Source organism: Pelecanus crispus, chromosome 17 (assembly GCF_030463565.1).
Source record: "Pelecanus crispus isolate bPelCri1 chromosome 17, bPelCri1.pri, whole genome shotgun sequence".
NCBI classification, from domain to species: domain Eukaryota; kingdom Metazoa; phylum Chordata; class Aves; order Pelecaniformes; family Pelecanidae; genus Pelecanus; species Pelecanus crispus.
In genome coordinates this window covers 3,034,012-3,048,071 of record NC_134659.1, presented here as the reverse complement: position 1 = coordinate 3,048,071, position 14,060 = coordinate 3,034,012, and positions in this window count along the sequence as shown.

The following is a 14,060-nucleotide window of genomic DNA, read 5'->3' as shown; positions in this document are numbered from 1 at the left end:
CTGGAGATCGTATCTCGTGCATTATAACAGTTGGTATTTTTTTTCCTTCCCGCAGCCCTGCGATTCTGGAGGATTCTCAGCTCTTATATAAAAATGCTTTAGCATTTCCAACTGTGGTGTTTGTTGAGAAAAGCCTGAAAACATGAATCCTAAAGGGTAAAAGCTAGAAGAGAAATAAAGACCTGATAATATATGAGCTTTCTTTTTTTTTTTTTTCCTTTTAAAACCCTGACCAATTTTAAATCATTTTTATGACCGTACATAACTGCCTTCTGGCATGCGAATGCTTGAGCCTGGTGTTACCGTAAAGATGGATTGACAACTGCTGGTCAGTGGAGGAAAAAGCACTGCCTGCGGTTTCCAAAACGCGCCGATCTGGCTGTGAAAGGAGCTCATCAACCTCGTAGAGCTGCACTTAATTGACATTTAACAGGTCCCGGGATGAGGCATTCGGCTCACGCATGGGGTTTCTCAGCAGGGCCGCTCTGCGGGGGTCTCCCCCCGTCTTGGGGTGGGATGTGTTTGCAGCAAGCTGGGCTGGCAGCCGGGCACGGGCGCTGCTGGGCCACCTCATCCGCGGCAGCGGCCCCGAGGAGGAGACGCGCGTGCAGATGGGCGCTCGCAGGGGAAGCAGGGCAGGGGGTGAAGGACAAGAGGTGGGGAACGAAAGCAGAGGAGGAGGGAGAGGTGAGCTGTGGCGTGAGGCTGGATCACGCCGCTGGCCGTGGTGAGCCCCAGCGGGAGAGCTTTCCACCGTGGGCAGCCAAGATCTGCGACGAGTGCTCTCCCAGCCCGTCCCAGCCGTGAGCCCTGCACCCCGGATGGTCTGGACCAGGCTCAGCTGCCTCCCAGCATGAGCACCACGTCCACCTCCCGGCACCCGCCGAGACGGCGGCGTGCTGGGACAAGGGAAGGCAGAGCGCCATAAGGATGGAAGGAAGAAGAAAAACAGCGAGAGAGGTGGAAATCAGATGAGGTACAGCAGCGAGGCACGGCGGACCGCGGAGCATCCCTCCAGGATGCGGTGAATAATTTTCCCCTTCCTCAAAGCACCGCAGCGAGGGGACGGGATCATCCGTCTTCATTACATCACCAGAATAGGCTCTGTCAGGTTACGCTGTAAAACTAATCAATATTCCCTGTGGCCTCGCTGGCCGCAGCTCCCGCCACGCCGGCAGGCAGCTGCGCAGCCAGGGCGGGCACCGGGGCGTGCCGGCACAGCGGGCTGCGTGCCGCACACGTGTGCTGGCACAGCCGGGCGCTGCTCCCTGGGCGCACGGGTCCCCACGGTGCTGGGGGGCAGAGACGCCCGGTTATTGCCATATACTCTCTACGCGTGCTTGACGATGTTTTAAATGAGTTCACACTCTTCCCCACCCGGCTACCCAGGTATTTTATTTTCCCCTTGCCATAATATCCTGACACCTGGCTGCTCATTTTCTGCAGAAAACTGAACAAGCCGCCTGCAACAAAACCCCGCAAAAGCACATCTATTCAGAGAGCAAAAATCACCGCAGAAAGCCTTATTTGCCCAGTTGCAATCACACAGCCTCACTTAGACTGCAAACCTAACTCACATGCAGTACCCTAGAGCCCGTGCACGGAGCAAGGCACTTCCCTCGGCAGCGACATTCCTCTAGAGCAGAGAGAAGGGTTCTGCTATGAACATTGCTCGGCAACTCAACGCAGTTTGGACCAGCCTGGCCAAAGTGCTCAGTACCCAGAACCTGCCCTTGTGCCCAACGCACCCCGCCCTCGCCCCCAGCCCTCACATCCAGCCCAGCTGGGCGTTGCTTTTCCCCGGTGCAAACTCCCACCAGTCCCGCGGCCACACTGGAGACACTCCTCGTCTCATCGCCGCCTAGCCCTGCTCAGTCCGCACGTACCGGGGCAGGGAGTTAATAAACCTGGGAAATGAAGGTCAAGATTCAATCACTGGGTGCTGCTGAGAGCAGAGCAAAGATGCTAAGGCTTTCAATCGCCCATGGTTGAAAAATGACGGAGGGGTGCAGGGTCTGCCTGTGCAAGCAGACCCCTCGGAGCGGGAGGCGGTGTGCGGTGCAGAGGGGTGAGCCCAACCGGTGCTGCCAGACCGGCGTCAGGGATGCTGGAGGGTGCCGGTCCCAGGGGAGCGCCTGGCCGCACCTAGAGCCGGGGCTCAGCAGCATTCCCGCCGTCCGATTGCTCCCAAGAAACACCGGAGAGAAGACAGACCCTGGGGTGGGAGACCCTCAAGGGCGGACGAGACCCTGACAGCCACATGGGTCTTTGGATTTTACCGGGGGATGCTGCACGCAAACTGCACTGGGGGTCCGTCCTCGGAGGTCACCGCCCAGCAGCAGCCAGCCCACACCAACTCGTACCGGCCTCATACGCGGCACGGCCCGGCCCATGCCCACCCTATGGACCGTTCCGGGGCAGGAGCGGGGGCCCGGCGACCTCCCTGCCCTGCACCAGGGAGCTTCGCCCCGGCTGTTTTCAAGGCAGCATCCAAAGCGGTCGCTCCCGCCCTGCACCCGGGCTCCTACTGCAAGCAAAAATCTCACCCAAGACAAGACCCATCCATCTTACTCTCAGCCCGGCCGTGCGGCTAAAAATAAGCCAATAAAGTAGCAATCACCTTGGAGCAGCAGCAGCTCTATTAAAGCGGAGCGAGCCGCGGCACCTGCGCCCCAGCTCCGCGGCGCACGCAAGCCAGAACCCCGGGAGCCTCCACCTGCCCCGCTGCCGCGGCGGGACGGCGGCAGGAGCCGATGCGGCAGCACCTGGGGCTGCCCCACGGCCCCGCGCTCCCCGCTGCCCGGCGGCACAGCACCGGCTGCACGAGCGGGCGTAGGATGCGGGCGGCTCTCGGCCTCTGGCACCTCTGCTGCCTGCTGGGAGGAGGAGAGGAGAGGGGCTTAGCGCAGCAGCCGAGTGGCAGCCGCGGCTTCGCACCTCTCCCCCGTCCCCCAGCAGCTCTCGTGGCCCGAATTGCCCGTCACGGCTCCTCCGCCCGCCGCGCGCCCTGGCCGCCGGAGCCCGTGCTCCTGGGGGTCGCTTGCGCGCCGTTCCCCGTGCAGATGTTGGCCAAGGGGCAGATCCATACTGATCCGATGCGCTGGATGTTTGCATCAGCTTCCGTTGCAAACGCTCATTTGTCATGTAGATCTCCTGGCATTTTTTTAAAGGGTAGATTAATTTAGGGGAGCTCTCAGATCCAATTTCCTCTGGCAATGGCTCTATTAGGCTGCGCACAGCAGAGATACAGGCTCCCGTCCTCCTGCTGCTACTGATGGAATTTGATTCCGCGCTGCCAAATCTGCAGGGCTGCAAACACATTCTCACTCTTGATTAATGTGAGTAATTTCTGCTTGAAAGAAGGTTGAAATGAGCAGCCAAGGGGAAGCGAGCGGTGAGGGTTCCCCCCCACTACCCCTCCTCCTCCCCCATCCCTCACTGCTGTTTGCATTTTACCAGCTCTGGCATGGGCTAGCAGATAAACAGAATCGCTGGCCCCGTTTCAAGAGCAGCAGAAGGTGCGGGAGGCGGGGGGCACCTCGGCGCAGGCGGGGTGCTGCTGCGCTGTGGCTCCCGGCGTGCAAGGGGCCGGGGAAGGGACCCCGGGCCCCGGCAGCACTGCCCGGCCTGGCGGGGGGCGGCACGGGGGCACACGCGGGGTGCACGCGGGGTACGGGCAGGGTACACGCCGGGTATACGCGGGGTGCACACAGGATACACATGGTACACGTGGGGTACACACAGGGTACACAGAGGGTACACCTGGGGTGCACACGGGGTACACACAGGGTACATGTGGGGTGCACACAGGGTACATACTGGGTACACGCAGGGCACATGCAGGGTACACATGGGGTACACATGGATGCATGCGGGGTGCATGCAGGGTACATGTAGGGTACACACAGAGTACACGCAGGGTACATGTGGGGTGCACGCCAGGTACACACAGGGTGCACACCGGGTACACATGGGGTACACACCAGGTACACACAGGGTGCACACTGGGTACACATGGGGTACACACCAGGTACACGCGGGGTGCACACGGGGTACGCACAGGGTACACATGGGATGCACACAGGGTACACATGGGGTACATACCAGGTACACGCGGGGTGTACACAGAGGGTACATGTGGGGTGCACGCGGGGTGCACGCGGGGTGCACGCGGGGTGCACATGGGGTACATGCAGGGTGCACGCAGGGTGCACGCAGGGTGCACACGGGGTACATGCAGGGTGCACGCGGGGTGCACGTGGGGTACATGCAGGGTGCACGCAGGGTACATGCAGGGTGCACACAGGGTGCACAAGGGGTGCACGCAGGGTACATGCAGGGTGCACGCGGGGTGCACGTGGGGTACATGCAGGGTGCACGCAGGGTACATGCAGGGTGCACACAGGGTGCACAAGGGGTGCACGCAGGGTACATGCAGGGTGCACGCGGGGTGCACGTGGGGTACATGCAGGGTGCACGCAGGGTACATGCAGGGTGCACACAGGGTGCACAAGGGGTGCACGCAGGGTACATGCAGGGTGCACGCGGGGTGCATACGAGGTGCACGCGGGGTGCACGTGGGAGGCACGCGGGGGGGTTGCACGCGGGGGTTGCACGAGGGGGCTGCACGGGGGCGTTGCATGGGGGCTGCACGCAGGGAGCAGCCCCTGCGGGGGGCAGCGGCTGAGCCCAAACGTGAGGGAAAAGGGGGGCGGGGGGGTGGGAACGCGAGGGGAAGGGGGGTCCCACCCGGGGCGGGCGGCTCCCGACGTGGGGAGGGGGACCCCCACGGCTGGGTGCAGGGGCGCGGGGTGCCCTGCCTTGCCCCGAGCACCCACGCCCGGGCGCGGCCGTCCTGCCCTCAGCCCGGGTTCGGTGGGTCCCGCTTTGAGGGGCGACGGGCTCAGCGAGGCTGCGCCGCGATGCCGGACGTCTCCCTGGCCCTTGCTTCCCGTCCTGCCCCCCACCCGTGGGTCCCCGTGGGTCCCAGCTGCTCCCGATGGGCCAGCTACTCCCTGTTCCGCTGCGAGGCATTCACACCGCCCGCTTTTGGTTCCCTCAGGACATCACCCGCGCTGGTGCGGGGACCTGAGGTGCTTGCACAGCTCGCTCTGGTTTTGGAGGAGGAGGACCAGTTGCTCCACGCCAACATGGTGAGTACACCCTGCCTCAGCATCCCCACGGCACCTGCCACACCAAGACCTGCCCCGCAGCCAGGCTCTTTGTAGGACACCAGTGTAGCGCCAGTAATAATGGGAGTTTTCCCTAGCGAAACCCCATCCCCTACGTCCTCTTCCTCAGGAGCACCGGTGGCTTTGCATCTCCTTTTCCATTTATTTTTATAAGGAGGGAGGGAGAGAGTCACATCCTAATCTGGCAAAATGTCAGGGAGTGATTCAGAGAAGAGGCGAGCAGCAGAGAGAGGCAGCCCACACAGGAGAGTTGTTTCTGATTTCCAAATGTCAGCATGTCCTTTAATTAAATGCTGATTAACAGGGGACGTGCTCCCCTGCGCTGGAGCCGGGGCTGCTGCTGGTAACTTCGCCCGCCGGGGCGATGCCGCTGGCCGGCTCGCACCCATGGGAGCTGCCCGGTGCCAGAGCTGGCCCTGCCCCGGCAAGGCAGCGTTGCCCCGTGGTTTGCACCACGCCGAGGGCACCAAAAGGTGCTGGTTCCGCTGCGGCACGTATCGCTCGCAGCAGGCCAGCCTCTTGCACCCGGGTCCCCACTGTCTTGTCTGGCCCCTGAGCTGGGATCGTGCCGGTGACTTTTTTCTCTGGAAGTGGAAGTTGCACTGGATCTAGCTGAGTGCAACTGGATGCAAACCCTGATGAGGATGCTCTTCCCTGAGTTTGAGCAGCTCTTTTCTTCCTCAGCTTCTGTCTGTTCGCTGTACACTTAAGATAGGCTGCAAATAGCAAATACGCTGTTGCATTCGGGATCTCCGAAAACAACGCCTGTGCCTAGTACTGTCCCTAAGCTTTATTATCGGTTACAATGCTTCTCTTTGTGCCCTCAAGCGTGCCTTGTCTTTGAAGCGGGTGGGAGGGTTATCCTTGAGGTTAGGAGAGCAGGGCTGTGCTCTGGGCCGTGTCTGCCCCGGGAGGGTGGCAAACCCTCGCTGCCCCTGGGAGCGCAGAGCAGCCCGGCACAGAGATAGCCAGGCTGGACGCTGGCCAGCCGCGCGGCGCCGGCTGCCGCCCCGCTGCCTCTGCCTGAAGCTGCCGCCGCGCGCCGGGGCCCGTCCTCTCCCGTGCTGCGGGGAGGCGGCACGCGGGACGGAGCAGGCAAACGCGGGCAGCGCCGTGCCTCGCTGCGTGCTCCCGCAGCCGCTCCTGGCCTGCGGAGCTTTGCACGGGAGCTTGCTACGTGCGGGCCCTCCTGGTGAACCTCACTGTGTGCCCTGGGACGGGTGGTTGCCCAAGGCCAGCTCTGCTCTGGCCTTCCCAATGGCTCGGGCTGGCCCAGCTGCAGGTTTTGCTCTGGGCATTATACGGCTGGGGCAGCCCCGCTCCAGGAACAGCAGGTTTATCAAGACGAGAGAGGTACGTTCTGCTCTGCGCCCCACGCATCTGGCTGACGATAAAAGTGTCCCCGAGCGTACAAGAGCTCTCTAGACTGCACAGAAACTTTTACCTTGGGCAGCCTCCTTCAGAGACCCGTGTCACGCTGCGTGCGTGGAGCCACTCGCGCACGCAGAGCCTGCCAAGGAGGTTGCAGGGCTGATGTCACATGTCAGACAAGGCTCAATCTGAAGAAATAGTCTATAATTAAAATCACGCTTTTCGGTGCCAGAGCCGAGAGAAGCAGCTTTTCACGCTTATCCTCCCATCTCCACAGCCACGACTGCTCCGCGCATCCCTCCCAGCGCCTGCAGAAAGTCTTCGCTCCCTTTCTGCGTTGCCTCCCAGCAGTCGGCGGGGCCGGCGGCGTGGGTTTGGGTGGCCAGCGGCTCCGGGTGCCACGTTTCCCCGTGCCCCGTGCAACGTGCAGCTCGCAGCAACAAGTGTTTGCTCCCCGGACTCCCACAGCGACGCTGCCTATTCCCAAGCGCCACCTGACGGCATCATCTCTGCGATTCTGTGATCTCCAGGAAGGGTTTGTTAGGCAATATTTATACCGGCACAGCCGCAGGAACCAGCTCCGGCTCCAGGGAGGGTGGAAAAGGAAAATAGATCCGCTGGCTGAGAGCAGCCCAGGTCTCGGCACCCTGCCCCATGCCCGTCCCCAGGACGGGGCGGACCAAAGCTGAGTTCAGCGAACGCACACGCCGGCTGCTCTCTTCTTTTCAAGACCGCAAAAGTTCTTCTCTACCCAGGAAGCAAGCAGATCCTGCTAGCCCTGGCTGGGGCATCCCCACAACTCCCCCCCCGTTTTAATTCTCCTTGCCGTGCCTGAGAAAACAGCTCTGTGTTTACAAACGTGAGACCGAACTACACAGAAATCCTGGGGGCAGCAAGCCCTGAACACCTCCCACACGGCGATGGGAGAGCAGTCACTTTCTCCCACCGCCAGACGAGGGATTTTGCGGCGCCCGTGTCCCCTCCGCCCCGCTCTGCCTCCCCGGAGAGCGGCCACCCAGGCGTGCGGCGGGGGCCTCTCGGCTGCAGCAGGTCGGACGCCCTCCCGGCCGAACGGGGAGGGTGCCCCCCAGCACGGCAAACACCACCCCGGCTTGCACGACCGGCGATAGCGCGTCGAGGGGGAAGCATCCTTCAGTCAGGCCTCTCTTCCTCCCCTCTCCCCAAACCGGTGCCCGTTCGGGGCAGGGGCCTTAGGCGAGATGAGCGCGGCGCCGCTCAGGGTTCTCCTTGAGTGTAAAGCCCCGGGAGGGGGGACCCCAACTCCGCCGATGTCCCTGCTTCACTGCCTGCCCCCCTCCCCTTCCCTCCCTCCCCTGGGAGCGCCGGGCGCCTGGCACTCGCCGGGGGAAAGGCACCGGTTCGGGTGAGCCCCTGGTCGCATCCCGAGCGCGGGCGTGCCGAGCAGGGCAGCGCCGGGCTCCCCAGGGACCGCTCTTACCAGCCGGGATCCTGGCCCAAGCCAACCTGCCCGTGCCCCCGGCCCAGCGCCCACCAACCCCGCGGGGACCACCCGCTCTCTCTCCCGCCGCTCCCCCCGTAGCCTGCGCTCCCGACTTCGGCACAGGCGGGAACACCAAGACACCCAACATTAAGGCACCCAGACGGGGAGGCTGCAGCGAGGTGTTTTGTGCTGGGAGGGATGGGGAGAGGATGCAGGGGGAGGGGAGGTGGCGGTGGTGGGAAGGGGGGATGAATCATTTCGAGGGAGCCAGATTTCCATATTCCCCCTGCTGGAAAATTAAAGTCTGCTCTGAGTTTGCATCCCAAATGTGATTGCTTTCGGATCCCTGCCTTGGAAGGCACGTACCTCTCTCAGCAGCCGGCCCTGCCGGGGTCAGCGTCCATGCTGTCTACCTGCCAGCAGGCTCTTCCTTCTGTTCACGCTGAGCATCATATTTTCTTTGAACACCGAGGTAGTTAAAAGCAGCAACTTAAGGACTCGAGGGGGGGGGTGGAGGTGGACGGACTCACTGAGCATGAAAAGCAGCTATTGGCTCTGCCTCTCCGGCTGCTCTGCCACTGGGCTGGGCTGAACATGTGCCATCCTTCCCCTCCGTTCCCCTTATTTCCCCATCACTGTCCTTCCCCGCTCCGTGCCGGGAAGGCGGGGGAAGGAGGCGAGTTATTGCCGGGTTACGAACCCCCCGCGGCAGCGCACATCGCACCTGCCCCCTCACGGGGCCGCTCGGGCAGATGCGAACGCTGCTCGAGACGCCCCGCTCCCTCCCCGTGCCGCGCGGCATATGGCGCGTGATTTTTAATTTCCTCGGGCCGGCGGTTCGTATGGCGACTGGCAGGTTTCTCATCGCACTTTAGCAGGCCTTTGATTAACCCCCGGTAGATCCTTACGTGCCAGCTGTCCGTATGGGCTGAACAAAGCACTTCCCGATTCCAGCGCTCCCGATTTCCTTCCCATGACCGGGGAGCCCCAGCCAGGACAGCGAGAGCGGCGTCCTGCCTTTAAAGCTGCCTCTCCCCACATTACGGCAGGTGAGGTCTGTTGCTGGGAAGAGGAGCCTGGCTATAAACCTTTTTCAAAGCCTGCCTACCTGTTACATGTCAGCCCCGTGCAGGATCGACCTTGCCAAGTGAAATAGCTGAACATTTAAATCAGTGGCAACGCAAGAAGCCAGCTTTTCTGCAGGGCTGCTCTCTCGGGCTCTCTGCAAACACAGGTGGAGTCACTGAGTTTCTCTCGGGTCCTGCTGGGAAAGCTTCCTCTGCAACCCCAGCTGCTTTTCTTGCAAAATTTGAGGTCCTTAATAACATGAGAAATTAGTCCACCCCTTTGACAAATCCCTGCGTGACTACAAGGAGCCGCGCTGTGTCTCTTGGGTAACAGACACCACTTCCAACAACATATATTGTGCTTGCCGATCAGCCGCAGGTTTGTTCACTCTTCTGCATTAATTACTGCTTCCTCATGGGAATAGCTTTCGCTCTGCACACCGTTCAAACTGAGACTGGGTTGGGGATCGTGTGCTTGAGCACAAACGGGCAACGAGCAGCCTGGTTGTCCCTTCCGCTGAAAGGTTTCCAAGATGTGCAGCGCTGGCTGTGACAGCAGGAATGTCGCTGCTTTAACCCCGTCTCGTATCAGCAAGGCCCCGCTGCTTCTGCGTGTGGTCCTCGGACTCGCCTGGTGGGTTGTGGTCGATGAGCGATCGTGGAGAAGCGGCTGCTGCCCGGTGAGGATGTGCGCGTGCTTCCCACCTCTAATCCAGCTCTGCCGTCTCCCTGCAGCATCGCTGTGGCTCTCTGGTCCTCTTGCTGGCATTAGAGGGAACAATCATGTCGCGTTTTGCACATAAGGAGCATGGCAAATGGATTTGCCATCTTCATGGACTTTGTTTTTTAACAAAAGCAAAAACTACTAAAAATGTAATCACTTTACGCTGCTGCTGTTACAAAACAAAACTGAGTCTCGCTCATGCCTAGCAAACACTGAATCATTCACCTTTGTTCAAGCAAAGAGGGGATCATTAGCACAGCAGATGCCATCGGGGAAATTCTTCTATTTGGTTTGTTCTTCAGTAGATCCCGAAGCTGGAGGAGCATCCCATTAGCTGTGTGGGAACTAAGGACTTTGATATTTGTTTGATGCACAGGATGAAGATTCTGGCAGCACCTCCGGACCTGAGACCCTGCTTCCTGGACCTAAAGACCTTGGTGCCCTGGCTAGAGGCAAACCTCCAAGAAGAGGTAAAGCTGCTGACAAACAGGCATTTCTGATGCTGCTCGTGAGGGGCAGATCACATGAGCACAGCACCTGGATGAACAGCATGGTGAGTTCCTGCACAGTTGCAGTATAGTGCAAGAAATCTGCTACTCACGCGATCGGTAACGTGGTTAGACTGTGCTTGCTGCTGGACAGGCACAGTCGAGCAATGCATCCCTAGCTGCAGGAATTTTACAGCCTCGCAAGCTGTAGGAGAGTTGCAGCTCAGCTGTAGTTAATGTTGAGAAAACTGTTTGTGAAAGAGCGGTTGCATCCTCTAAAATACACATACTGAGCTGGATTTCTATAGCACTTGCTGAGCTCCACAGAGGGCAGAAATGAGGGATAGTTATCCATCCTTGGGGATGTTTCAGAGAGATACAGCTGCCCTAAACCACAGCGTTCTTACAAAGGCCCACCTAGTTCCTGCAGCAGCATGTGGGGGAAAGCGCTGCCAGGTTTTTAAGTGTTTTTCCCAAATCCACCTGCTAGCGGGCAGCAGGATGGGAGGCTGTTTATGGGAGAAATGAGATGTCGCCTGAGAATTGCAAGAGCGGGATCGTTTGTCTTAAAAACCTTTAATGTGAAGTGTAATAGCTGTGGCCCAGAAGCAAACCGCCCTGATTCTGTGCAATAACCAGCCAAAACCTCTGTGTCCTAGGGGGAAATCTGCGTGCAGGCTGATGGGTTTTTCCCGGAGCATTAAAGCCCAGGTAGCTGCGGCAGCGGCGCAGCAGTGACTTGCCCAGCGTTTCAGACGGTGTTGGTGGCAGAAGCGGGATAGGGACCCACACAGGGGCGTGAGCCTCCCTCCCTGCAGCGCTTCCCACGGGCCAGGGAAGATTGCGTGGTGAAGCCCTAAATGTCGCAAGGTGCCCGGCGCTTCACACCGCGCGCTCGAGGCTTTTCCACTCCTTCCCCGCCCCACCCGCCTGCACAGGCAGATTTTGGAGGGGAACCAGGGAGCGGCGATCCCTGGGCAGAACGGGTTCAGCAGCTCCGGCGCCCGAGGTGAAGCTTTTGCAAGCACTTGTGTGCCTGCGTGTGTGCACACATGGGCTGGGAGGACGGTGTTTTAACAGACCGTGGGCTGCTTTAACTCCTCCTCAGCCCTGCAGCAGCAGGGAGAAGTCCGTGCTTATCCTATGGGATACACCAGTGCTGGTCCCTGCGTGCCGGGAAGCCTGGGCTCCGCTGCCTGCTCCCCGGCCGGCGTGTGCATCGCTGACAGGGTGCTCTGCGCTGCCGGCAGCACCCAGGCAGGGCCAGGGCTGAGCGGAGCTGCTGGGTACCTCGGTTCAGCCTAGGTGAAGGCAACAGAGCGAGCAGAAAGGGTGGCACGGCCTTGTTTCTGTGTCTCAGCTGGGTTGCATGGGTGCAGCCTGGCATTTCCCAGCCAGTCATTTCTCCAGAGGGCCACGAGGTGGAAGCATTTTCCAAAAACTCCTGCGATGACCTCGGAGCTTGGGGGCAACCTGCCTCCGACTTGAGCAGGGGGGACAGGACAGGCAGGGAGCTGAGGGGTGGCTGTGTGCTGGAGAAAAGAGCTGCGAAGGGATCAAGTAGGGGCACAGGTCACAAGGGTACTGTCTGAAAAAAGACGTAAACCTTAGCATTCTAGTCTACCCTTGATTGGTTTAGTGTGGACTTGGTAGTGTTGGGTTAATGGTTGGACTGGATGACCTCAAAGGTCTTTTCCAACCTAAACGATTCCATGATTCTATGGTAAAAGCGCCTTCTCCAAGAAAAGGCTCCTGCAACTACCCATGATACTCTTCGCTGGGTAAAGAACTGGTTGGGTGGCCGAGCCCAGAGAGTAGTGATAAATGGTGTTAAGTCCAGTTGGCGGCCGGTCACGAGCGGTGTTCCCCAGGGCTCTGTTTTAGGGCCAGTCTTGTTCAATATCTTTATCAATGATCTGGATGAGGGGATCGAGTGCACCCTCAGTAAGTTTGCAGACGACACCAAATTGGGTGGGAGTGTCGATCTGCTCGAGGGTAGGATGGCCCTGCAGAGGGACCTGGACAGGCTGGATCGATGGGCCGTGGCCAACTGTATGAGGTTCAACAAGGCCAAGTGCCGGGTCCTGCACTTCGGTCACAACAACCCCATGCAACGCTACAGGCTTGGGGAGGAGTGGCTGGAAAGCTGCCTGGCCGAAAAGGATCTGGGGGTGTTAGTAGATAGCCGGCTGAACTTGAGCCAGCAGTGTGCCCAGGTGGCCAAGAAGGCCAACAGCATCCTGGCTTGTATCAGGAATGCTGTGGCCAGCAGGAGCAGGGAGGTGATTGTCCCCCTGTACTCGGCGCTGGTGAGGCCGCACCTGGAATACTGTGTCCAGTTTTGGGCCCCTCACTACAAGAAAGACATTGAGGTGCTGGAGCGTGTTCAGAGGCGGGCAACGAAGCTGGTGAAGGGTCTGGAGAACAAGTCTTATGAGGAGCGGCTGAGGGAACTGGGGTTGTTTAGCCTGGAAAAGAGGAGGCTGAGGGGAGACCTTATCGCTCTCTACAACTACCTGAAAGGAGGTTGTAGTGAGGTGGGTGTTGGTCTCTTCTCCCAAGTAGCTAGCGATAGGACAAGAGGAAATGGGCTTAAGCTGCGCCAGGGGAGGTTTAGACTAGAGATTAGGAAGAATTTCTTTACGGAAAGGGTGGTCAGGCATTGGAACAGGCTGCCCAGAGAGGTGGTGGAGTCACCATCCCTGGAGGCGTTTAAAAAACGGGTAGATGTGGCACTTCGGGATATGGTTTAGTCTGGTCTACCCTTGATTAGTCTAGAGTGGGCTTGGTAGTGTAGGTTAATGGTTGGACTGGATGATCTTAAAGGTCTTTTCCAACCTAGATGATTCTATGATTCTATGATTCTATGATGCTAGCTGCGCACCGCCCAGGGAAAAATGTCTCGTATTCTGCACCTCAGAGGCAGAAACGCAGGAGCGTACACTGCACAGGGCCATGCACCCTGCTCTGGACCCCCCGTACTTGCTCCATGCAGGTGGCCTGCCCGCTAGTCATTTGTGTGTAACCTCTGGACCCCAGAGGCTGAGCCCAGACATCCTGGAGAGACGACCAGGTTCCTCTTTTTCCTCCTCTCAGCAGAACTCCTGGACACCTGAATTTTTGGCAGGTCTGTGCAGCCAACTCCCTACTCCCTTTCACAGGAGGGCCAACACAGATATGTAGACACCTGTCTATCTGCCTCTCCACGCCCCGTGTCCCGCTGCTCAGAGCCAGCAAGCCCAACCAGCATCCCCGGGGCTGCAGGCCTTGCTTCCTCTCTGCTTCCCAGCCCCAGGGAGGCAGCGCGGACAGGACCTGCCTCTGCCTGCTTGGGAGGACCACTGCTTTCATGTGGGCTCAGCACCGGCCAGGTGACACAGCCCGGAGCAGCACTTGCCACCTGGCACGGCGTCGCGCTAAGCCCTTGTTCATCACACTTGACATGGGCTCGGGGTGCGGAGTCACGGCCGATCAGCTGTGCCTTATCTAGCCCGGTGAGCAGACAGCGGCTCCGAACCCCTCAGCCCGCCTGCATGGGCAGGAATCACTGGCACGCTGCTGAACACCAGGCACCGGCCTGCCGGGAGGTTGTCTCAGCGCATGGGAGACACTGGCCGGTGCTTTCCCAGCCAGGAGATCTCGGCTGCTGCCTGCCAGGGTCCGGGCACAAAGCAGGATGGGGACAGACCCCCCCGTAAATGTCATTCCTGATGGCCATCAGCCTACGCAACAACGCTCCGCTCTCCTGCAAAACCT